Source organism: Lemur catta, chromosome 5 (genome assembly GCF_020740605.2).
Source record: "Lemur catta isolate mLemCat1 chromosome 5, mLemCat1.pri, whole genome shotgun sequence".
NCBI classification, from domain to species: domain Eukaryota; kingdom Metazoa; phylum Chordata; class Mammalia; order Primates; family Lemuridae; genus Lemur; species Lemur catta.
In genome coordinates this window covers 21,420,803-21,446,884 of record NC_059132.1, presented here as the reverse complement: position 1 = coordinate 21,446,884, position 26,082 = coordinate 21,420,803, and positions in this window count along the sequence as shown.

The window sequence follows — 26,082 nt, the reverse complement described above, 5'->3', positions numbered from 1 at the left end:
TCAAGAAAAATATCCTAACACAGTCAGTGGTTTGTCTGAGACGAACTGTTTCTTGGTCAAAATATAAATACTGACAATTGAGAGACAACGTAACATAGTGGTTAAAATCATAAGTTCTGGAGACAAGTTCCTTGAGACTAAAGCCAAAATTTACAAGTTATTAACAGTTAGAACTTCACCAACTTACTTACCTCCTCTGTGCCTCAGTTTTGTCTCTGTAAACTGTACATAAAAGTAACAGCTATTTACCAGAGTGGGGAATGATGTTTTGAGGATTGAATGAATTAATATTTGTAAAGTTCTTAGAAAATGCCTAACACATAAAAGGCACAATATAAATTTTTTAAAAGATTTAACATCATTGATCTCAACAAAAATATGATGTAACTGTGATATTAGAATGGGCAGATAAATGTATATTTATGTGTGGTAAAGGTGGAGATGGCAAGAAATGGATCTAAATATTAATCTTCTACAGAGGAAAAGGCATTGGTAAACTGGATAAACCAAGAAGAAGTAGCATACAAATATTATTTAGAAACATAGTGGTCTGTCTTGCACAAAAAGTAAAGATAGTGTTTAAAAGTGATTTTTCTCTAGGAACCAAAATTAGGAACAGTGATTGTTAAGGGAATACTAATTCTAAAGCAAGAATTTTAGAATAATGTAATTCTTTAAACATAGAAATGTATAACTTTTTAAAAATTTTCTCAGAAATTATAAATATGTTATACAGTAGTCCCCCCTTGTCTAAGGTTTTCCTTTCCATGGTTTCAGTTATTAATGGTCAATCAAAGTCCAAAAATATTAAATGGAAAATTAGAAAAATAAACAATTCATAAATTTTCAGTTGCATGCCAGTCTGAGTAGTATGATGAGTCTCACACCGTCCTGCTCCAAACTACCTGAGATATGAATCATCCCTTTGTCCAGCATTTCCATGCTGTGTACGCTACCTGCCCATCAGTCACCAAGGACCCTTCTTAGTTGTCAGATCAAATGTCCCAGCTTCACAGTGCTTGTGTTCAAGTAACGCTCATTTTACTTAGTAATGGCCCCAAAGTGGAAGAGTAGTGATGCTGGCAATTTGGATATGCCAAAAAGAAGCCATAAAATCCTTCCTTATAGTGAAAAGGTGAAAGTTCTTTACTTAATAAGGAAAGAAAAAAAATTGAATGCTAAAGTTGCTAAGGTCTACAGTAAAAACAAATCTTCTATCTGTGAAACGTGAAGAAGGAAAAAGAAATGTGTGCTAGTTTTGTTGTCACACCCCAAACTTTATAATAGAAATGTATGCATAAGAAAAAACATAGTATACATAGGGTTTGGTACTTTCTGTGGTTTCAGGTATCCACTGGTGGGCTTGGAACTCTCTCTTGGGGCTAAAGAGAACCAACTGTGTGTGTATTATAAAAAAATTAAGAAAGCAATCCTGGCAATCTTCAATCACATATTCTGATATGTTTGTTATTTTGACCATTTTCCTAGAACTTTTTAATCATTTGAATTTTTCTTTGGGCATAAAGCCCGGTAGCTACTTCCTGACCCTGTTTTGATTTGTAGCACTCTTAGTAGTCATAGTCATAGCAGCCAGAATATAAAGCCTATAGCATAGGTTTTCTCCTTTACAGTGTGAGTAATGACTCCCCTGCACTCTCCTGTTAAATTTTTAAGGGCTGGAAACATTATTGTAGCACAAGTTTAACTATCTCCCAGGCACAGTATTAAAATAAATGATTCTTTTAGATGAATAGTAATAAATTTCCTGGTCAATTTTATTTTACTAAACTCATAGCTCATTAGAAGATGGATGAAATCATGATTACCTGTATTTAAAGGAAAGAGAACAAGAAGCACAGGAACATTAAAAGGAATTATGTGACTGAGCATCTGTCTTTAACTCAGAAAGGATGTTATGACTTAGACAGTATTATCTACAGTCATGTTAATCATGTTCAGAGAAAATGTACTCAAATCCACAAAAGACAGATATAGTTTATATAGAATGTGGAACTTCAAGACTCTGAGGAATGGGAGGATGATGGGGAATGTGAAGAAACCATTTATCCCTCTTGAATAATTTAATTATTGGTAGCAGGGTGTTAGACTGAATCAAAAATCACAAACTGAAAGCCAGAAGCCAGGCGAGAACATAAATGAGCAAAGATACCCAGCCTAGAAAGAGTTGCTGCCACTCTACCTTGGCTGACAGTAGCTACTCAGAAATACAAACCACATGCAAGACACATTTCAGTTCTTCAACAGAAGCTACAAATCTAAAGGTTTATGTGAGAGAGTCAATTTGAAATTTTTGACAGTTATTTAAAGGGAAGAAGGAAGAGAGGATAGACCAAATACCATGGGCCCAGTTCAAAGACTCCTTTTTTGACCTCTAGGCATACTGAATCCTTAAAAGGGCTTCCAGCCATTGGATTTTGGCATATCTTCCTAGACTTACAACAGCAGGGGGATATCTTTGTCTGTACCTGTTCCTAAACTCGGGTAATACCGTCTCTATCTTACAGTCAATCTGGCAAGTGGAGAATACATAGAAATTGTTTCCATTTTCTGGTGACATACAGAGAGTTTTCTTTATTCTTTTTTCAAAAGCCAAGAGTCCGAATTATTATTCCTAGCATAGGCCATCAAATTAAGTCTTTGATATATTAGTGACAGTAAATATAAATTGGAGCAATATTGATATTGCTTTTCTGTAAAGGGGAGGGTATTTTATTTAAATTTAAACTTTACTGAATAAAGCCGAGGGGTAAAGCTGCTGGTTTCTAAACAGAGAATTGGGTTTGGAATCTGAAGCCATTTTTAGTGCTTTAGCTTCTTGAGATTGTCTTTATCCAATCTACTTACATTCCTGTTATTATAAATCATCTAATAAGTCCTGGCACTTATTCATCTTGTGATAGCTAACTAAAACTGGGACAAAATAAAATCTGAATTGACACATTTTGCACAAGGTACTTAGAAATGACTGGTAGAATAGTGTGTCCTCCCACATATCTCCTGCCCTCACACATCCTTGGCCTCCCTTGTTATCAACATCATTTCCTTTATTTTTCATCCTGAAGCAAATTCATATTTTATAAATTGGTTCCTATGGAAATAAATTGCCTTAAATTATTGAATATTTTACGTATTTCAAGTACATTTTTATTGAAGCATAACATAATAAAATATAGACAAATAACCAGTGTACAGCTTGATGGATTTTCACAGAGAGAACACATCTGTGAGGTCAGGACTAGATCACAAAACAGAACATTACCAGCAGCCCGGAGTCCCCTTCATGCCACCCTTAATCACAATTTCTACCCCCAAAATAACTGATAATCTGAATTCTAACACCATAGGTTAATTTTGCTTGATTTGAAATGTATGTAAATGAAATCATCAAAAAGTACTCTCCTGTGATTTTCATCATACTGTAGTGTAAAGATGTGTTTTATTATCATTACTATACAATATTTTACTGTATGTATTTATCCCAGTTTATGTACCATTTTATTCTTGGTGGATATTATAAGTTGTTTCCAGCACTATGAAAAATTATTGCTATTGGGAACAAAGCTAGGAGTAGAATGGCTGAGTTATAGACTGCATATTGGCTGTATTTAAGAAGATATTATCAGAGCAATTGCACTAATTTTACTAATATACACTCTCACCATTGGTGTGTGAGAATTTCTATTGCTCCACATTCTCACCAGTGCTTGGTGTTGCCAGTCTTTTACATTTTGGGAATTCTGGTGGATATATAGGAGTATCTCATCATGGTTTTATTTGCATTTCCTGATGACTAATGCTATTGAATATATTTTTATATATTTACTGGCCATTTGAATATCTTTTGTGAAATGTCTGTCATCTGTCCAGATTTGCTATTTTCTACTGGATTGTTTTACTTCTTGTTACTGTTCTAGATATGTGTTCTTCCTTACACACAAACACTGCAAACATTTTCTCCCACTATAAGTCACCATTTTTCAGTCTGATAATGATGGCTCTCAATTAATAGAAATTCCTTGATTTAATACAGTCAATTTATAGTATTTTCCCTTTATGATTGTTGCCTTTTGGTGTACAGATTAAGAAATGCTTGTCTATCTCCAGGGAATGAAAATATTCTGTTATGTGGCCTTTGAGAAGCATTTTATAATCACAATCCATGTAAAATAGACTTTTATGGATCAATATATATATTTTCTCATATGTATATTAAATTTATCCTCTACCATTATATAAATGAAACCATATTTTATGTTTACTTTCGTGACTGATTTTTTCCACCCAATCTAATGTGCATGCAATTCATCCATGTTGTTTATATAGTTACGGTTCATTTTAATTCTCATAGCTGTATAATATCGAAGTATATGCATACCCTATCATTATTTGTTTTACTTAGAAATATATCTGGATCATTTTTAGTTATTTAGTTATTATAAATATTACTTTTGTGTTAGGTATGTATTTCATTGAGTATATACACCAGAGTTGAATTGAAGGGTTAGATGTTACGCACATGTATGGTTTTAGTAGCAACTAAAGAAGAGTTTCTCAAATAGTTGAATAATTTTACAATCCATATAGCAGGGTATGGATATTTGAGTTCTCTAATTCATCAAATCAATTGTTATATCTTTAAAATTGTTTTTTCTTGAAGTGATGTGTTGTGCTATTTTTTCTCATTTTAATTTGCATTTCCCTGATAACTAGTGGAATTAAAGAGTTTCTTATATATTTACTGTCCATTTGGATATCCTCTTCTGTAATGTGCTTATTCAAGATAATTTCCCAATTTTTTATGAGGTTCTCTGCTTTTGTTCTTATTGATTTTTAAGATTTTTAAAATAAATTCTGGATACAAGTATTTTGTTTAATATAAGTGTCGTAAACATATTCTCTCAGTCAATAGTCTGCCATTTTTCTTCTCTTAATGATGTTTTTAAATTAATATACATTTCTAAATTTAGTGTGGTCCTTTTTTTCATTTTTTAGATAGCACTTTTGTCCAATCTAAAGCAAACTTTGCTAACTTCTAAATCATGTAGATATTCCCTTTACATTTCCTTTTCAATATTTCTCATATTTATAATAAATAAAAATCCTATCTTAAAGAATATGTTATAATAACAGAATTTTGGCCTGAATAATTCTCAAAATATATCAAATTTATATATGCATTTGTGCCAAACTCTCCATGTCCTTTATACTAATAAAATATTATGAAACTACCAATTCCTACAAAGTTTCAATAGTAAGATATCTCTTATTTCATGTATAGCATTTGATTTAACTTTTGGCTGATCTAAAAACTTAAAGGAATAGGAATGAGCCAGTTCCATAATTTCTTAAAAATTTCTGAGATTTTTGTTACCAAGGAAGGACTACAGATTTATAACTTGTCCGTGTAGTAAAAAGAATTGAGGAATGTAAGCTATACTTTATTCATCAAGGTTTTGGAATTGTCTAAATGCTGCAAAGATGTTTTCTTCTCACTGGCTAGGAATTCATCTTTGAAACGGTAAACTACATTTAACTGTGAGTTTGACAGAGATTAAAAGTATGCTCCTCTTCTGAATGACATACACAGAGAGATTCACATACAACAGATGCCTGATCACTCACTCGAACTTCTGATCATTTTCCAACACTTCAGACTGAGTGATTTTGACTGTCATTCGTTCCAGACCAAAGCCTTTAAGGCCAGAAGCAAATGTCTTTTAAATTCCATGTGATTAATGTCCCTCAACAGTGTATTTGTCACTTCCAAAGACTCTACATGTTGTTCTCCAAGGCAGACCTACCCTGAACTGATCTAGGGAAGAAATGAGGCATGTTGAATAAGCACTATTAGATTTTAATGTGACTGAAACTCAGTAATCCTCACTGCTGCAAATTAAACATTAAATTCTGGAAGCAAAGACATGAACTAAAAATCTTTCTTATCTTATTTTTTTTTCTAAGTCTAGGTTCACTAAGTAAGGTGATGACACCAATGTATCGATTTGATCAAGGAATAATACATAATGTGTTAGGTCATGTAGATGTCATATAGTAGAACGAGCCCTATTTGTCCAAGGTTTTATATAAGTTCTAAGAGAAACAAGATCAAATTTCTAATTTGGCCATGTGCTGAGGAAAACAACCCATTTTTTCCCCTTAGTGTGCGAAGTTCTCAATTCTGTCCTTCGCAGCAAAATGAATTTTGTAAGATCTTAAGTTCAAGAGCTCTTCTTATCTTAGAAATTATGTTTCCTCTTTTATGAGTGATCTTGACCTTGAAGTGAAAATGGAAGCTATTCATTCACCTTTAAATACCATAAAACTCTTACTATAAAATTTACTTTTGACTCATGATATTACTTAAACACAATTTATTTAGTGTCATGGGAGATGCAGGAAATAAAAAGCAACCCGCTGGAACTCTTAAAGCACTTTTCCTTTATAAGCTCATCTATTATATATCTCTTCTTTTAAAAGATAACAGAAAACAACTTTCTATTGATACCATTGGGTTCTGAGGATTTTGATGGAACAGAGGAAATCCTCTAGATCAGTGCTATCCTACAGAAGTATCATGCCAACTGCAAATGTGAACAACATATGTCATTTTAAATTTTTTAATAACCATAGTAAATGAAGTGGGTAAAATTAATTGGAGTAATATATTTCAACTAGTCCATTATATCAAAATGCCATTTTAATATGTAATCAATATAAACTATTAATAAGTTATTTACATTTTTGATACTAAGTCGTTGAAATCCAGTATGTGTTTTAACCTTTCAGCACATGTCAATTTGGAGAAATCACTGAAGTGCCCAGTGCCCACATGTGGCTGGTGGCTACCAAATTTGGCAGAGCAGCTCTAGCATAATTGCATTTACTATCCATTGCGGAAACACTTGGAATAAAACCTAATATTTTACATCTATCTTTAATATGTTCTTCTTCTAATTGTTCTTTTTTCTTTTCTTTTTTTTTTTTGGTCACTGAATTATACCCTAAACTGATCTTTGTTTGTTTTCCTTTAAGCTTCTAAAAGACATTTCTGGAATTATAAAGTTTTGACAGCAAGTCATGAATTCCATGACAGGCAATGAATTTCTTATAGTTATTGGCACTATTTTAACTTACAGCTTTATTTCAATAGTAATTTTTGCTTTTAATTTGTCTCTCTGGGATGAAAACTGTATCTACCACTTGCAAATTATGTGAACATAGGCAAATTATTATTATTATTATTATTATTATCATTATTATTTTTTGAGACAAAGTCTCACTCTGTTGCCTGGGCTAGAGTGAATGCCGTGGCATCAGCCTAGCTCACAGCAACCTCAAATGCCTGGGCTCAAGCAATCCTCCTGCCTCACTCAGCCTTCTGAGTAGCTGGGACTACAGGCATGCACCACCATGCCAGGCTAATTTTTTTTCTATATATATTTTTAGCTGCCCATATAATTTCTTTCTATTTTTAGTAGAGACGGGGTCTCACTCTTGCTCAGGCTGGTCTCAAACTCCTGACCTTAAGCGATCCTTCCGCCTCGGCTTCCCAGAGTGCTAGGATTACAGGCGTTAGCTACTGCTCCCGGCCCGCAAATTATTTTAACTCTCTAAGATTCAGATTCCTCACTCCTAATATGGAGAAATAATATTCTTTTCATATTATTCAAAGAATTTCATGAGGTCATGCTTATATAGTTAGTACAGGGCCTGGCACATTATAAGAACTTACTGTACATAAACAGACATGTTTGCTGTTTTACAGGCATTTTCATTAATTGGATAACATCAGAGTTTCTTTAACTTTTTAATTTACTATGAGAATCATAAGGGATATACTAAAGCTACTCCAATTTGCACATTTGCTTACCATAAACCATATTTATTCAAAGTATCCCTGTGTTCAACTAGCAAGGCTTCACTGATCTCCTTCAACATAATTTCACTCCCATTCAAAGAACTCCTTCTGATTTTTTTCACTGCTTTATATGAGAAATTTAACAATATGACACAATTTTAAGGTAACTTTTGATGCATCAACTACTGATTATAGGCATACTCTGTTTTATTGCTCTTTGCTTTATTGTATTTCACAGGTACTGTGTTTTTGCAAGTTGAAGGTTTGTGGTAGTTCTGTGACAAGCAAGTCTATCATCACAATTTTCCCAACAGTATGTGCTCACTTTGTGTCTCTGCATCACATTTTGGTAATTCCTGCAATATTTCAAACTTTATTATTATTATATCTGTTTGATGATCAGTGATCTTTGATATTACTATTGCAAGTGTTTTGGGGGACAACAAGAGTGCCATATGAAAGGCATTTTTTTTTAAGAGGTCTTGCTGTGGTGCCCAGGCTTAAAGGCTTGAGTGCAGTGGCTGTTCACTGGCACAATCATAGTGTATTATAGCCTTGAACTCCTGTGCTCAAGTGACCCTCCTGCCTCCAGAGTAGCAGGGACTACAAGCGCTCAAATTTGGATCTGGCCAGAAGGTAAACTTAATTGATAAATGTTATATGTGTTCTGACTGTTCTGCCAACTAGCCATTGCCCTGTCTCTCTCCCTCTTCTTGTGCCTTTCTATGCCCTGAGTTAAAACATTACTGTAAATAGGCCAATTAATAACCCTACAATGTCCTCAAAGTGTTCATGTGAAAGAAAAGAGTTGCACATCTCTCAATTTAAATCAAAAGCTAGAAATGATTACGTTTGGTGAGGAAAACATGTCAAAAGCCAAGATAGGCTGAAAGATAGGTCTCTTACAACACAGTTAGCAAAGTTGTAAATGCAAACAAAAAGTTCTTGAAGGAAACTACAAATGCTACTCTAGTGAACACACAAATGAAAAGAAAGCTAAACAGCCTTATCGCTGATACGGAGAAAGTTTTGGTGGGCTGGATAGAAGATCAAACCAGTCAAATTATAACATTCCCTTAAAGCAAGGCCTAATCCAGAGCAATAACCTACATCTCTTCAATTCTATGAAGGCTAGGAGAGATGAGGAAGATGCAGAAAAAAAGTTGAAAGGTAGCAGAGGTTGGTTCACGAGTTTTAAGAAAAGAAGCTATCTTCATAACATAACAGCGCTAGGTGAAGCAGCAAGTGCTAGTGTAGAAGCTGCAGCAAGCTATCCAGATCTGGATAAGATAATTGATGAAGGTGTCTACACTGAACAATAGATTTACAATGTGTACAAAACAGCCTTTTGTTAGAAGATGTCATCTCGAACTTTCATAACTAGAGAGGACAAGTCAATGCCTGGCTTCAAAGCTTCAAAGGACAGGCTGACTTTCTTGTTAATGGGTTAATGCAGCTAGTGACTTTAAGTTGAAGCCAGTGCGCATTTATCATTCTGAAAATACGAGGGATCTTAAGAATAATGCTAAATCTACTCTTCCTGTACTCTGTAAACGGAACAACAAAGCCTGGATGACAGCACATCTATTAATAGCAGGTTTTACTGAATATATTAAGCCTACTGTTGCGACCAACTGCTCAGAAAAAATGATTGCAAAATATTACCACTCTTTAAAAATGTACCTAGAAACCCAAGACTCTGATGGAATTGTACAAGGAGACATGATATTGTTTTCATGCTTGCTAACATGTGTCCATTCTGCTTCCCATGGATCAAGGAATAATTTTGATTTTCAAGTCTTATGATTCATAGACCAATGGAACAAAACTGAAAACCCAGATATAAAACCATCTTCATATAGCCATCTGATCTTTGACAAAGCAGACAAAAACATACACTGAGGAAAAGAATCCCTATTCAATAAATGGTGCTGGAAAAATTGGATAGCCACATGTAGAAGACTGAAACAGGATCTGCACCTCTTACCTCTCACAAAAAATCAACTGATAATGGATAACAGACTAAGGCACGAAACCATAAGAATTCTAGAAGAAAATGTTGGAAAAACTCTTAGAGACATCAGCCTAGGTAAAGAATTTGTGAAGGAAACCTCTATCCCATAAAGGTTATTTCTGCTATTTTTATCTAATTCCACTTCTATCACCTTTTCACATACTTCCCAAATCCATTCTCCACACAGCACTGAGTCACCTTTTCAAGAACATAATCAGGTCCAGTCATTTATATTTCAGAAACCTCACATTACATTCAGGGTGCAGCCCAAAAGTCCCTAAAAGGTAGTACTCATCAGATCCTGTTCTACTGAATTCATCTTACATCACTCACCACTGCGCCATCAGTAGATCTATCCATCCTGGCCTGCCTTCTTTCCTTTGAAATCTTGATCCTCAGTTGATCACCTTGGCCTGGAATATTCTGCTCCCTCTTAACATTCTGTACTTATTTCAAATGTCACCCCTTCAGAACAGTTTTCTCTAACCAAATTACCCAAAGAAACAACCTAATTAAAATTTTAATTATCCTCTTCATCATCTCATCATTCTCTGTCCTATTACTCTGTTATCATCTTTATTGCTACTCTCACAATCTGAGATTATCATATGCATTTGCTGACCTATGTAAGGTCGTCTCTCTCACCAATAAAATATACACCCTTGAGAAGGAGCACGTTTATCCTGTTCTCCACTGAATCCCCGTGCTTAGGAACATGCCAGGCATACAATGCTTGCTCAATAAATTTTTGTTATATAATTAAAAAATCTCTTACAAGAGAAAGTGCTGACCTGCTCAGTCTCATTTCTAGACATTGTCACACCTCAGGGAGTGAAGGTTTTCAAGGCAGTGGAAGACCTAGCAAGCATGAAGGTATTAGCTGCATCTTGCTGCTGCCTCGCTATGGACTGAGGGATAAGAACCCTAGGACTCTAGCAGCAAGGACACCTCTCTACCTCTTTATTCAAATGGTCTCTCTTCTTCCTTCTTTGAGGGGTATCAGCTAGACTGGGGCTACTTGCTCTGAATGAGAATTGGGTGGTAGAGGGAAGGAGTAGACAGTAAAATATAGTGAAAATGGAAGGATCAGATATAGATTTAGATTTAGGCTTGAGACAAGGGACTTTGAACAAATTGCATGAGCTTTAGCTTTCTCACCTCTAACAAGAAGGTAATGGTCATACATGTCTCATAGAGTTGCTGTAACGATGAAATTATTTAGTCTATGTAAAGTGCTCATTATTCACTAGCAATCTATCAAAGGCAAATATTTTGCCTAGTTTATATCCTTCTGACTCATTTTACTCTGATTCTGGTAGGTATGACCTGAAAGTTGTGTTTCAGTGGATTTGGGTAATGGAGGAATAAAGCTTCAGGTAAATATTTAGGTTGTTGCAGAAGTAATTGTGGTTTTAGCACCATTGAAATTTGCCATTTGATATTGGAATACATTCTTAAATAAATGTGGTTATGTTATACAGAATTTTGATGTGCATTTCTCCCTTTATGTTTTTGGTAAGACTTATTACTTGCTGTTTATTTTATATTTATTTTAGACTATGGAAATGATATTAGACAAAAAGCAAATTCCAGTGATTTTCTTATTCAAGTTCAAAATGGATAGTAAAGCAGCAGAGACAATTCGCAAAATCAACAACGCCTTTGGCCCAGGAGCTGCTAATGAACGTACAGTGCAGTGGTGGTTCAAGAAGATTTGTAAAGGAGATGAGAGCCTTGCAGATAAGGAGCTCAGTGGCAGTGGCTGGCCATTGGAAGTTGACAACAACCAGTTGAAAGCAATCATCGAAGCTGATCTTACAACTACTCGAGAAGTTGCTGAAGAACTCTACGTCGACCATTCTATGGTCATTTGTCATTTGCAGCAAATTAGAAAGGTGAAAAAGCTCAATAAGTGGGTGCCTCATGACCCGATCGAAAATCAAAAAAAAAAAATCGTCATTTCAAAGTGTCTTCTCTTCTTATACACAACAACAATGAATTATTTCTCGATCGGATTGTCACGTGCAATGAATAGTGGATTTATATGACAACTGACAATGACTAGCTCAGTGGCTGGACCAAGAAGCACCTCCAAAGCACTTCCCAAAGCCAAACTTGCACCCAAAAAAGGGTCATGGTCACTGTTTGGTGGTCTGCTGATGGTCTAATCCACTACAGCTTTCTGAATCCCAGGAAAACCATTATATCTGAGAAGTATGCTCAGCAAATCAATGAGATGTACCAAAAACTGAAATGCCTGCAGCCGGCATTGGTCAACAGAAAGGGACCAATTCTTCTCCACAAAAACGCCCAACCGCAGGTTGCACAACCAATGCTTTAAAAGTTGAACAAATTGGGGCTATGAAGTTTTGTCTCATTCACCATATTCACCTGACCTCTTGTCAACCAACTCCGACTTCTTCAAGCATCTCGACAACTTTTTGCAGGGAAAATGCTTCCACAACCAGCAGGATGCAGAAAATGCTTTCCAAGAGTTTCTGAAACCCTGAAGCACAGATTTTTATGCTACAGGAATAAACAAACTTATTTCTCATTGACAACAATGTGTGATTGTAGTGGTTCCTATTTTGATTAATAAAAAACGTGTTTGAGCCTAGTTATAATGATTTAAAATTCACAGTCCAAAACTGCAATTACTTTTGCATCAACCTAATGTAACTGTACAATATACCTTTCCTTGAACCTAGCAAATCTTCAGCTAAAAATATGAGACAGTTTTATTATTCTATGCCCTTCTTGTGAATAAATCTCTTTTTAGGTCTCTCTGTGGAAGAATAGTGACTTAGGACAAAATAGAATTTGGACATTCCACAGTTGCCTTTCCAAATTAAATTATAATTAACTAACTGCATTATTTCTGATAATATCTGATAGCTACTTCTTTGTAAATTGAAGGCATACAATTAAATTTATATGTATAGCTATAAATATATTTTTGGCATACAAAAGAAAAAGGTCAAGGGAAGAAAGCTTTTGTGAAGGGTGAATTAAAAAACATTTTCCTTAAAAATTGTGGAGAATTATAAGCTTAGGTGCTACAGCAGGAGAATTATATGGCTCAAAATATTTCCCAAATAAAAAACTAAACTGTTCAGTCTTTAGAATCTCTCTCCTCCAAAAGCAAAACCACTCTTAGTTATTGACAGCCGTTTAGTTGTGACTGAGGAAGTGAAAAGTTGCTATTAATATATTAATTTATCATTTTGTAACAGGCAATATAGTAAAAACCTCTCTTGGGGCTAGAAAGTCTCTATTTGTCCTTTTTCATTTCCCTAAGTTGTATCTCCTAAAACATTCCTTGAGTGCTAACCACAGTGCCAAGGGACAGATTAGCAAAAGGCTTATATGTAAAGCTCTTTCTCCCTTTGTGTATGTAAATTGAGGGAAAGAACTGATCATTCAAGCATTCATTTCAATCATATGAAAGAAAGAATAGGTTAGAACGATAAACAATGATTAATGAGAATGCCATCAGCCAAGAAAGTAAAGATTCTATTTTAATATGAAATTGCTGGAAACTTGCAAAATAAAAGTACATCCACTAAAAAAAAAAAAAAAAAAGACATTTTGTCAGCACACATGAACTTGCTATAAATTCTTCTTAAAAGTACACCTCAAATTATGCTTCTCTAAAGCTACGCATACAGGTCATGGATATATTTCATGGAATATTTATTAAAATCAGATTTTAGAAAAAATTACACATTAAAATTACTTTCCTTGGTTTTTTTTTTTTTTTAATATGGTTCAAAACAGCCAAGGTGATTATCGTTTAATCTTCCAAGACAGTATTCAGGAACCCTGTAGACTTAACTCTAGGTTTTGTTCGCAATGACAGAGCCAAGGACAAGGTATTTGTTCTATAATCTATTGAAGTTCTTAAGGCCCCCACTCTATGGAAATACTTATTGATTCATATCCTTCCATTATTTTAAGACCAAAACACCTTTGGAAGGTGTTAATGGTTAATCTAAATTTTTTCAATATGCTTCAGAGGCATTTTGAAGTGTAGCAATGTGGTACAGTGGCTAAACACGTGGGATTTAGGGTCATACAAACTAAAACTGAAATCACAGCCTCTGCTGCAAATAGCTACATGATCTTGTTCCAGATAATTAAACTAAGTTGTCAGTTGTTTCAATAAAAATGGGGTTAATAACTGAACCTAATCTGAAGTTGGTTGAAAGGATTTAAAAGACCATGTACTTGAGGTAGTGAGGACAATAACTGTCATGTAGAGAGAATTCCATAAATGGTAGTTTTTTGAAGGAAAAAAGAATCACTGAAGTATTGTATACATGCAGAGAGGTACAAAAATATACATCTACAGCTTGATAAATTTTGACAGAAGAAGACACTCATTAATAATTTTATCCTTGCTAATATTGCCATATCTGTTCTTGAAATTTATAGGGATGGCTTATAGTTTATGTATACTTTTGTGTCTGTCTGGCATGTTTTATTGAACATTATTGTTATTTATCATCATATTGTTCCATTGTATTTTTTAAAATTCTCACTAGCATATAGTATTCCTTTGTACATTTATGCTATTATTTTATTATCCATTCTACTACTAATGGGCACTTCTATTCTGTGTTCCAATTCCTTGTGAGAAATGGCCAGTTTTCCATGGTATACAGCCCTTGAAAATGAGACACAATCTGTTCTCCGTCACGTCTCATGTAGATGCCTATTTTTATCTAGTCTCACTGCCCTCCCATCAACATAAACTCTTTCCTGTTTTTCTTGCCTCCAGACTCTCTGTGTTCCAATTAATTCTGAATTCAACTGTCTTAGTTCTTCTCCCCATAATTACCTTATATGTAATATAAAATAAATTGAGGGTTATGTTTAAATTGAATCTGAGGACAATGTTGTAAAGATGATACAATTGATATCTCCACTTCACAGATGAGGAAACTGAGGCAGAGTTAGGTTAGGCCATTGGCCCAATTTTTCAGAATTAGTAAGACAGAGCAGGAACCCAAACCAATGCTTACAGGCTCCAGAAGCAGTAATCTTCCCAGTCCTACTAAGCAAATGTTACCTGAATTTGTTATGACTTGCTTCCTGGTCATTCCAGAAAGTACTGCCTTAAGTTGTGCCTCATTGCTTTTTCCCTTGAGGTGCCCCTTGCCTAGAGTGTGTCTCAGCGTCAGTGAACTCATCCCTGATCTTGTCACAGCCTGTCACAAAGCCTTTCCTGACCACTCTGCCGTCACAGGTCTCATTCTCTGGCTAGTCTTCCCCACGGGATTGGGCTTTAAATATTCTCCTCAATCCTGTCCTGTTTATAAACTTAGGCTTAATGTGTGGCTGTGATAGAGCTGAGTAGCCAGTGCTAGATTTCTTAATCTGTCCTGTTTTCACAATATTGCCTTGACCTCTGTATTTCAAAACTTTAGCCAATACTTATTATTCTGAGTTATAATCCAATAAAGCTGACTCCAAATCTTGTGGCTATCACCTCTCCCATTTTTTTAAGCCCACAGTAACAATAATAATATTCTGTATTATCAATTTGGGAAAGATAGGTATAGAAATGTGCCTAGCTTAGTCATTTGGGTTTTAAATAACATCAATGTTTATTTTCAATGGAGAAAATCTAACTCTTCATTTCCAATGTTCTACTTTTATTATAACATTTATACTGTCTTGTGGGGGGGGTGATTATTTAACATCTAAAATGATAAATTATCAATATAATATCTGGTTATTCTTTTATTCAGTTTTCCCATAGAATGAAATCTTAACTTTCATTTGCACTAAGAGTTAGTGACCTAGTTAACTGATAATGATTTGAGTTATTAAGCATAATTTGTTGATGGCAATTTGAAAGCAAAGAAGCACTGTGGCAACCTAGCAGTGATATCCAGAAAGTTGTTTGCACAGAATTATTAAATACATCATTCTTGTAGCCCATATAGTTTGGTTGGGATAATTACTCTTACTAATAATAATCTGACATAGTGACTAAATAACATATCTCACAGGTTTAGGCAAAAGCATACATCATGTCTGACTGTTTGAAGTCTCTAGTTCTCTAAAACATGTAAGGCTACATCTGCCCTAGGACAGAACCCACCAGTTAAGCCCCAAATCACATTTTATCTATCAATCAAGACCTCAAGAATACACACATCAAGCTACATACTATTTTTTTTTTTTTTTGCCATCCCATTCTACCAAAGTAACATCCCATATTCTCATCTGCTCAAGAAACTTCTTTTAACATTAGATCCTCTTGACATGTGCTCAGGAAATAGGAACTGACTTCAATATACATTCATTAGTTATTTAAGAGATATTTGTTAAGTTCCTAAAAGCATAAGCCACTGGGCCAAGACTGATTAAAGTAAAATATAATGAGGATCATCAATCCCCAGCAACAAGAACAACAACAATGAAACTGTAATATTCAACTTTCCTATTTGCAAAAGTCAACAGGATATATTACATCAGGCAACTGGTGACTCAAATTGTTTATTCCCAGAGTAAACACTTTGTTTTATCCATAATAGGCCCTTGATGGAGCAGAACAGAATCATATTTGACATTCATTGGATTTGGCAACTGCCATCAATGCTTAATCAGTTACTCATAAGCATTTCTCATTTGTCATTATTGTTTCTAAATTACAAACAAGTCAGGGATCGACAATTATTCAGTACTTTGGGCTTCAGTCAAAATAAACCCAATAGGGTACATCAGTCATACCCTAATGCCACAATCTTCCATTGCATTGTACTCTCAGTAATAATTGCTCCAACATAGCAGATAAGTACTCCTGAGATATTTTGTCTTCATATTTCAATAACCACAAGACCACATTTCAGCGAAGATGAACCATCTATCTTCAGTTTGTGATATTTTCCCTTCATGTACAAAAGAATTGAGCAGGAATTAGTAAATACAAGGTAAACATTCTAGCTAAAAGAGTAATTACTATATTGATTTTCTTCTTAATCCCACAAAATTCCTTTGTTTTCTAGAACTCTCCCTCTCTCAAATATCAACAAAAAAATGCTCTTTGTATTATTTCCATCAAAATTACATGTCATGGTATTTCAATTGCTTTATAAAAGGTCCAAAACCATTTTCCAATGTAAAAACTGCTAGTCCAAAAGACAACTATATATTTTTTTAATTATACTATTTAAATATACACACGCACACATACAAGGTGATCCTTCTTCCTGAAATGTCACTTACTGTGACTTTGAAGAAAAGTAGAAAAAAATTTAAATTCCTCAAAGATATTGCCTGGGTCTTTTACTTTTGCATTCTCACTAGCTTGCATATTAGCAGCAAGGATTACAAGAAAGGTGTCCCATAATTGCTTACTAACTACATATGATGAGCGAAAAGTTAAAGGATCTATTGTCTACAGAAAGAAATTACTTAATAGTGACAATACTTAACAAGCTTGTATTATAATGTTAATATAGAATAGCATACTATAATTGTAAATAATATGTGTCTACAATATAATAATGCAAGTATATATTATATGATATGTTATAAATACTTATAAAGTCCAAAACTGTAAGCACTGAGATTAAGAAATTGTCTAAATAAACTTTTGTTTATTTGTGTATATATAGTTTCTTCATAGTTTAACAAACTGCTGGAGATATAGGAAAAGCCTAGTTACTTCTCAGACAAATCCACAGAATGTCTATTTTCTTAACTTCAGATTATAGAAAGGAGAACAAAGCCTTTATTACGTCATGACTTTTTTAGGGAAATGAAAATACATATCCAAGTACCCAGGTCAAAACCTCTCTGTTAACTAAATTATCTTTCTCAGTAAATAAGTTCTTAGAGATGTAAAAGTGAGTGCTTTGGATTAAATACCCAGGTTTCTGAGAGAGAGAGGGACAGAGAGAGAGAAAAGCATGTGAAAATACAGGAGAGCTAACAGAATGTAACTGCAATCATCAGACTATCAGAAATCCATGGGCTGAAATACATTTTAAATGGTAAAAGTACCCGATCTACTGTATCACTTAAAACACATCCTCTGGCAAGCAACAGAAATCAGCTTGGTAGCTGCATATAGAAGGTGGTACAGGACAATTCTCTGGGTGACCTTGGACTAGCCCAGTTTTCCTCTTTTCTTCATTTGTAATTCTTAAGAATAACTGTAGAATGTGGTCAGAAGGCAACACGCTGAGATAGAGAAGAATTGGCCAGAACCACTCAGTCCCTTCTGGAAATAGGGTGTAAGGACATCTACATGTCAGCCTACTGTGCCCCCTGGTATAAAACCTGGGGTGAGCTGCTTTCTGGGATCCCTCAGCTGCAGTGCAAATGGGGCATGCACAGAGGCCCCTTGAAACACGGCAATGTTCCTGAGCTTTGGGAGACTAGCTTACTCTGAATCCTCGTCTCTGTTGCTCTATTGTCCTTTGCTGTCTATCTGTCCGTAATAAATCCAATCAGCTTCATGTTACTTCTTGTGTGTTGGGGTGTTCCTTTGCGCACAGTGAACTTGCATCACAAAGTTGGTGCAGGGAGCAATGTCTGGTCTGACAGAACCATGGCTTTCTGTAGAAGCAGGAAAGACAGTCCCCCCAATACGTGACAGGGCAAAAATGTCAGCCTGAGGATGCAGGCGTCAGACAGAAGCTGGATGAATTGCGGGAAGGGAAGGGTGCTAAATGGCACATGATCACTCCCCGTGGATGCAAATGAACTAGCTGCATGCACTGAGGCAAAGAGGAGGGAATACGGGAACCTGGGAGTGCAGCACAAGATTCCTTGGCTGTTTGGCACTTACGGGGTCACTGATTCCTGGGCCCAAAGAGCTCAAAAAGCAAATACTCATAAGGCCCCTGAAGCACCTGGGAGGGAGCAAAAAAAGAGGTTCTCCGATTGTCCCTGAGGCATCTGAGAGGAAACCAACATGTGCAGTGTGGGTCTTCATAGAAAGGAAGACTCATAATCTAAAGGATAGATGTGGAGAAAAGCCGGGCAAGTCTTATGCAGCCTGATTGGTGTGTTTGTTTGATTAAGGGACGCTGTAGACCCAAATGTCTTGGGCTACATGGTGCAGTTAGGGATAGGGCTGAAATCTCTGGATCTTCACTGGATGCCAGTGGCTCTTCCCTCCTGTGAAGATAAAAGGGGAAAAGAGGGAAAACATTAAACTGATGACATCAGGAGGTTTTGAGACAAATTGCTGATCCATGGTACTTACCTGCTTATGTTTGGGGCCCTTTGGAGCATTTTAGGTGTCAATGACCATGGTTCCCGTGCTTAGCACTTTATAAGCACTGACTTTTTGGCTGCCTGTGGCACAGAGTATCACTGTCACCTGCGGTAGTGCCTTCTCACAGCTAAGAATTTGAGCCATAACAATGGGGCATATCGCCTCCTGCTGCTACCTAAACTGACCAAGCCCAGTGGGTTATTTATCTAATGCAATACTGCATGCTAAGTGGAAACTAAGACATTGCTTGGTTAATTTAGAACTTCCTACAGGTTGCACTTCAGTTTGGCTGGTCAAAGAGACCTTCAGGACATGAAGACTAACAATGTGCTATCACAGGCTGAATGCCAACGCCAGTCAGGTGGGAAGCCAAAAAAAAAATCCAGATATAGTTAAGCAAAAAATGTTGGCCATGGTGGTACCCACTAACTAAAACGAGGCCCAACAGCTGATGGGCCTCTTTTGATACTGGAGACAGCATATACCCCACCTGAGGGTTCTTTCGGGCCCCTTAGCCAAAGTGACTAACAAAGTCAACAATTTTGAAAAAGCCCCTTTAAAACAGCAGGGCTTAGAAACCATTCAATAAGCTGTGGCCCAGGTATTGCCTTTGAAACTTTTAGAGCCTGCTAGCCCAATGGAATTACAGGTGCCCACAACTTTCATGAATATGGATTGTAATCTATGGTAATAGAAAACCGCCACTGGGGTGCACCAGACTTTTAGATTTTGGACACATGAAGTTGTCTGAGGCAGCCACCAGATATATTCTCCTTTTGATTGGCAACTCCTTGCTTGCTGTTGGGCACTGATGGAAACTGAATGTCTTATGGCCAGAATGCTAGGTGTGATGCTGTGATATGAACTGCCCATTTCTATTTGTGTGCTTACATACCCCACCAATAAAATTGGACAGAATGCTAGGTGTGATGCTGTGATATGAACTGCCCATTTCTATTTGTGTGCTTGCATACCCCACCAATAAAATTGGACAGTCTCAACAGGGTCTAGTTATCAAATGGAAATGGTACATTCAAGATTGGGTCAACCCAGGACCCAAATGAACAAGTATGCTCCATGAACAAATGACTAAATTACCAACATGGACCAGGTGACCTATAGCAGATGCTTTGTCTCCTCTTGTGCCTACCAATGGTATGGCATGAGTTACTGATAGCTCTGCAAAACTGAAAGCAGACAGGTCCACTGGGCTGCAAACACCATCTGGTCAGTGAATGGCCATCTTTTTCCTGAGACTGAATATGAATATTCTGCCCAAGGTGTCAGACTGCATGTAATAGTGATGGCCGTGCAGGCCACTGTTACCACCATAGCTTGCTACATTTTCAGCAACTCCTGGGCCTTTACAAACAGCCTAGCCATCTGGTCAAGAGAAAGGCAGCTGAGTGACTGGACTATTAAAGGGATGAGGACAATGACAATAGCATGCTGCCTGGAAAGGACAAATATATATCACTCACATGGAGGGTAGAACTACCATAGCCTTCCTTGAGGAGAACTTGTGTTATGTTTTAGATACCCCATGGATCTTCATTATGACTAAGGAACATCCTTCATTGCCCAAGGGACAAGGCAACGGGCACACTTGCATGAAATATGATGGGCTAGCCATGCTGGCTGTCATCTGCAGCCCATTAAAGCCATTGGATGGTGGAACAAGTGGCTGACAAAGTAACTGAAGAAAAGATATCAAGATGTTCTGCTGGTGGGGTTATATCCCCATCTGACTAGAGCAGTATGGAAACTAAGCACTGCACTCCAGTACAAGGGAAACACGGCACTGCAGCACATGTTGAGAAACACTGACCTCGGTGGGGGTAGAGGTGGACCAGGAAGATGCTTGATTAAGCTGTACCTGCAAAACGCCAACCGTTCTTTTTCTTTTTTCTCTTTAGAGTTCATGTCCTGGTGGGTGGTTTGCAGCTCAGGCCATCATAGTATCCCAGAGGGGAGTCCCTAATTCTAATCTGGAGACAATGCTTCCACTTGCCCTTCCCCTCCAATCTGGAGGATGCCTCCCCTCTATGTGATCCCATAGGGGCATTGGATGGGACCAAGAAATACCAGGCTGCTAGGATCCCTCTAGTGGCACCAAAGACATCTGATTCCTTCCAATCAGATGGGCAACATTATCACACATGTCAAGTTTGTGCTGGATCCTTCCTGAACTGCATGACTGAGGCTGAAAAGTCTGAGTCAGGCAGCGAGGGTAATAGATTACCGCAGAGATAGTAGCCTGGGGGGTGGGACAGACAGAGTGGGTCCCTACACCAATTTCACCCAACCCTTATTCCACAGGCAGGAAACATCTGAGATCCTAGGAGGGGTAAGGGGTGCAGTACTAACCTGTAAATCTGCTTTTACCACAAGGATGTGACAGTGGAAGCCTGGAAGCACAGCACCTTCATCCGGCTCTCCCAGGCAGCAGCCACCATGCGTAGCCTGAGTAAGCACTGGACCTACCATCCGGGACTTCATTCTATCACAGACCACAGCGCCTTCCCATTCTGCCAGTGCTAAACTGCACCAACATTCCTACATCCACAGTGCACCAACAGAACCTGAGCTCGGGCTTATCAAGTGAGGATTTGTCGCCCACTGCATTGAAGAGAACCAGAGGTGCCCTGTTTGAACTGACTCTATGGCAAAATGTCACAGCCACAACTGACAAAACCTTGGTGGGGTTGTACTTGAAGGCATCATGCTCCTTTGATTACCTGGTCAAAAAGTGTCCCGATGGCAACAATGTAAACATGGACTAGACTATCACTAGCCCTCTGGGTAGGGGCTTCATGAACAATATAATTTGGGGGAAACTGAGTTCATGTAAGTAACCCAAGCCTTGGCTAGCAAATACCAATTCCTCCACACTGGTGAATGGGGTCACTGAATAATAAGGTGAAGGAAGGGGTGCTGTGTGCACCAGAGGGCTCCATCTTTCTCTGCAGGTGGTCCAGTGGGGACTCAAATACAGACGGACGATGTACTGAGTAAGAAGCTGGTGGATGGTGGGATCCCTCATGTTGGGCATGCCTGGGGCGTCCTCGGTTATCACCCATGGCAATGAGATGCACCATTGGGCCAGCAGCCTAGAGCTATACACCAGGCTAAGTAGGTACCTGCCAGCAGGTGTAACTGCCTCTGGGTTTATGCCCTTTATGTGATCTTTTATACCATGTAAAGGAGTAAGCTCATGAAAAATAATAATAAACCTGCCCCTGACCATAGTAAATATCACCTCCCCCGGAGCCACTGCCTTAGCAGCCCAACAGATATCCTTCAACTCCCACAGGAAGATTGTTTTAGACAACAGAATTGATCTAGACTTTGACTTTTTAGCCCAACTGGGAGGCATAGATGTGACTGCCGAGAGCTCTTGCTGTACTTGGATAAAGACCTCAGGGAACAGAGAAACACAAGTAGCGGAGACCCAGAAGCAGGCCCACTGCTGCAGACAGTGGGACCACTTGAAGGATCCTTCTTTGATAGCTTTAGCAACTTCTCATCTGAGAGGCTGGGATCCTAGGTTAGGTCGCTGCTCTGGGCAAGCCTGACCATCCTGCTTGTGGGCCTCCTGTGTCTAATGAAAGGCACTGTGGCTATGGCTCAGTGACGTTGCACTGACTGCATCAGCCAAGGTATCACAATGATCTGATGAGACAAACTTCCACCTCCAAATCTGGGGAGAGTCAACGGGGCATACGAAACGGACTAGCTTTGCTAAGGGGGTATCTGGGTCAGCAAGTAAACTGCAGGACAGCTCTCTGGGTGACCTTGGACTGACCCGGGTTTTCCCCTTTCTCATTTGTAGTTCTTACGAATAACTGTAGAATGTGCTGAGCATGCAACATTCTGGGTTAGAGAGGAACTGGCTGGAATAGCCCAGGCTCTGTTCCAGTTCCTCCCAGAAACAGGTGTCCTTCACTGTTTTAGCCCAGTAGCTATCTGTTCTCCCCTGGTATAAAACCCGTGGGGGACGGCTTTCTGGGGTCCCTCAGCTGCAGTACAAGGGTGGACACCTGCGGACAAGACTCCATCCAACCTGGGCAGCTTTCCTGAGCCTGGGGAGACTGGCTTGCCTTGAATCCTAGTCTTTTATTGTACTTTATTGTCTTTTCTGTAAGTAATAAATCCACTTCACGTAACATGTGTAGGTGTTCTGTCTCACCAGACTCAGACAAATTAGCAGGCAGTACACAGTGAACCTGCTTCACAGATGAGGATCTATTTGAGCAATACGAGTTCACAGGGCTGATGAGTGTTTGGAGATGCAGGATTAGAGAATAGAGATCCAATTAGGGCAAAAGCTATGGAACAGAAAACACAGCCTTTTTGCTCTTAAGAGAAAAAGTTTGGACACCATTGTTATAGCTAATATAATGAATGACTCCTAAAAATATCTTGCCACATCTTTGCATCATTTGATCAAGATCAAAAATTCCAGGCAGGAGCATTCAATTAGCTAAGCTAATTGAACTTTCAAGATGACTTCCCTTCCATGCTTCCCTTATAACCTACTTTATTTTAAAATTTAACACATTTTTTTTTACATTTGGTTTATTCATCTACTATTCAAATACTATCCTTCCAAATGCAGAAACTACAGCTGATTGATCCTTGTACCTCCAGCAGCTTGTCCAGCAATAAGCAGCACATGGTCAGGGTTCAATATATTTTTTTTGAAAAATTAACTGGTCTGTCTTGAATGCAGTCACATAAATTTGCTGAAAATCAGCAATAAATCCAATTTATGGGTGATATTAAGAAGGGTAGTATGTTAAAATAACAAAACAATTTCCATGCCTGAATCTGGAGCTAAATATTCTTTTATTTGGTTAGTAATAAACATTCTCAATTTTTAAAAAATCAGGACCGTTTTGTAAATATGAGAAAAAAGTTTAGAGATAATGTAATTATTACTTCTCTCTTAAAGAGTTAACACAGAAGGGAAACAAACATAGGTAGTCGAGCAACAGGGGAAAAAAGTGGGTGGGGAGGGAATCAAAAGTACTGAACAAGAGAAAGTTTCACACTTTGCCCTTCTGCTTGGGATGACTTCAAGAAAAATGGATAAGACTGAAAATCCCAGTTACATCTTGCTTATGCCACAGTCCTTGTAGGCCTATTTTAATGGAGTTTTCAGAATTCCCGAGACAGCAAACTATGTTCCTATCCAAGTTCTTGTGTTTTCCAGAGGCCTTTGGGCATCTAGTAATTTCTGCAAAGACTTTCTTTGGCTGTCAGTAATTTCCTGACATCATAGCCTTTGCTAACAGGAAGGACTAGAAAAGCATCGCTCTTGTCTTTATGGATATTAGCTTTAGTCACATCAAGGCTCTTTTGCAGCTGAGGAAGAATAGAGGAGCATTCTGCTAAATGCTGTAAAAGACAATTCTTTTTAAGTTCTCACTTCCTTCTGAGGGAAACTTGCTTGAAAATTAAGGCAATCAACCTTTTTTGTTCAAAGACTCCAGGGAAGGCAAAACTTTTATAGAGGAAAAAAATAGGCTAGGGCCTCATAAACATTCCATGTGCCACAAACACTCATGTTAAAGCATTGAATTATGCTTAAATAATATTTATTATTTAAATAGAGAAAACCATTGTAAAGAAAAAAAACTATCCATAATTGAAAGGCTTCTTTCATATGACTTTTATATTTAATCTTTGCTAAATGCTGAGAAAAATATCTATGTAACTTGCTCTTTTTAAAACTTGGAAAATCTACTGATTAATCTACCCTTTTTAATGGATACATAATATTTTATTGAATCAACATAATTCGTATCTCAAATTGGTTGAAAGAACATTAAATGTAGCAGACGATAACTCCAGATGGATTCAAGCTTCCAAAAAGAACAGAAGTGTGTGAATACAGTAGAAATAATGAAGATGGTGGGTGTGGAAACAAGCTTAGGGTAAAATGATGATTAAAAGAGAAATAGATAAGATATGTAAGATAAGTTTGTTACGAAAAGTAAATTGTTAAGAAAGAGACTCAGAAGTGAGAGAGCTGCTAACCATTGTGTGGACATTATGAGGGAAGTTGTCTTTTTTATATTTATATTTATTATAAAAAAGAGAATAATACCTTTCACATTCACCTATTTGGGGCTTATTACATGCTTGTGGAGAAATGACAATAAAAACAACTTCTGATATTTATTAGAAATTTAATATTTGCCAGTCTCCGTACTCTGTGCAAAATGTACTAATCCTTGAAAAGGGATCTCCAGCAAATTTTCATTTGCTTTACTCATGTAGTGAACTCTTTCTAGATTCCTCTTTCTTTCGCAACCACATATAATCCATCAGTAAATGCTACGGTCACTATTTTGAAAATATATCCTAAATCTGACCCCTTCTCATCACTTTCACAGCTCCCCTCTGGTCTAAGCCATCTTCATTTTTGGACAAGCCGAACGTAATAACCTTCTAACGAGTTTTCTTGCTCCTGCACTTGCCTCCCTGCAGTTATTTTCCATCTAGCAACAAAATGGTGTTTTCAGCGTATAAATCAGACATGTCCCTCCTCATATTCAAAGCCCTCCAGTAGGACAATGATCTAAAGCTTCAAGAATGGTTTACAAGGACACCCACTTCCCCAGCTCCACTTTCTACTATGCTTCACCCCGTCGGCTCAGCTCCAGGACCCCTGGGATCCTTGTTTCCAGTCAAATACACCAAATTCATTTCTTCTCAAAACTCCTTCACCTCCTCTCTCTTCTCAGCTTTGAAGTCTCCCCTCCCAGAAATTTGCATAGCAATTCTTTCTTAGGCCATTTCCTAAGGGCAGCTTTCTCTGACTACCCTGTCCAAAATAACCTTACCACTTACAGTGCTATAGTTTTCTTCCTAGAATGAATCATTACTACCTATTAGTAGCAGTTTTTGATTTAGTTTTTGGCTGACTGTCCGTCTGCCCTATTG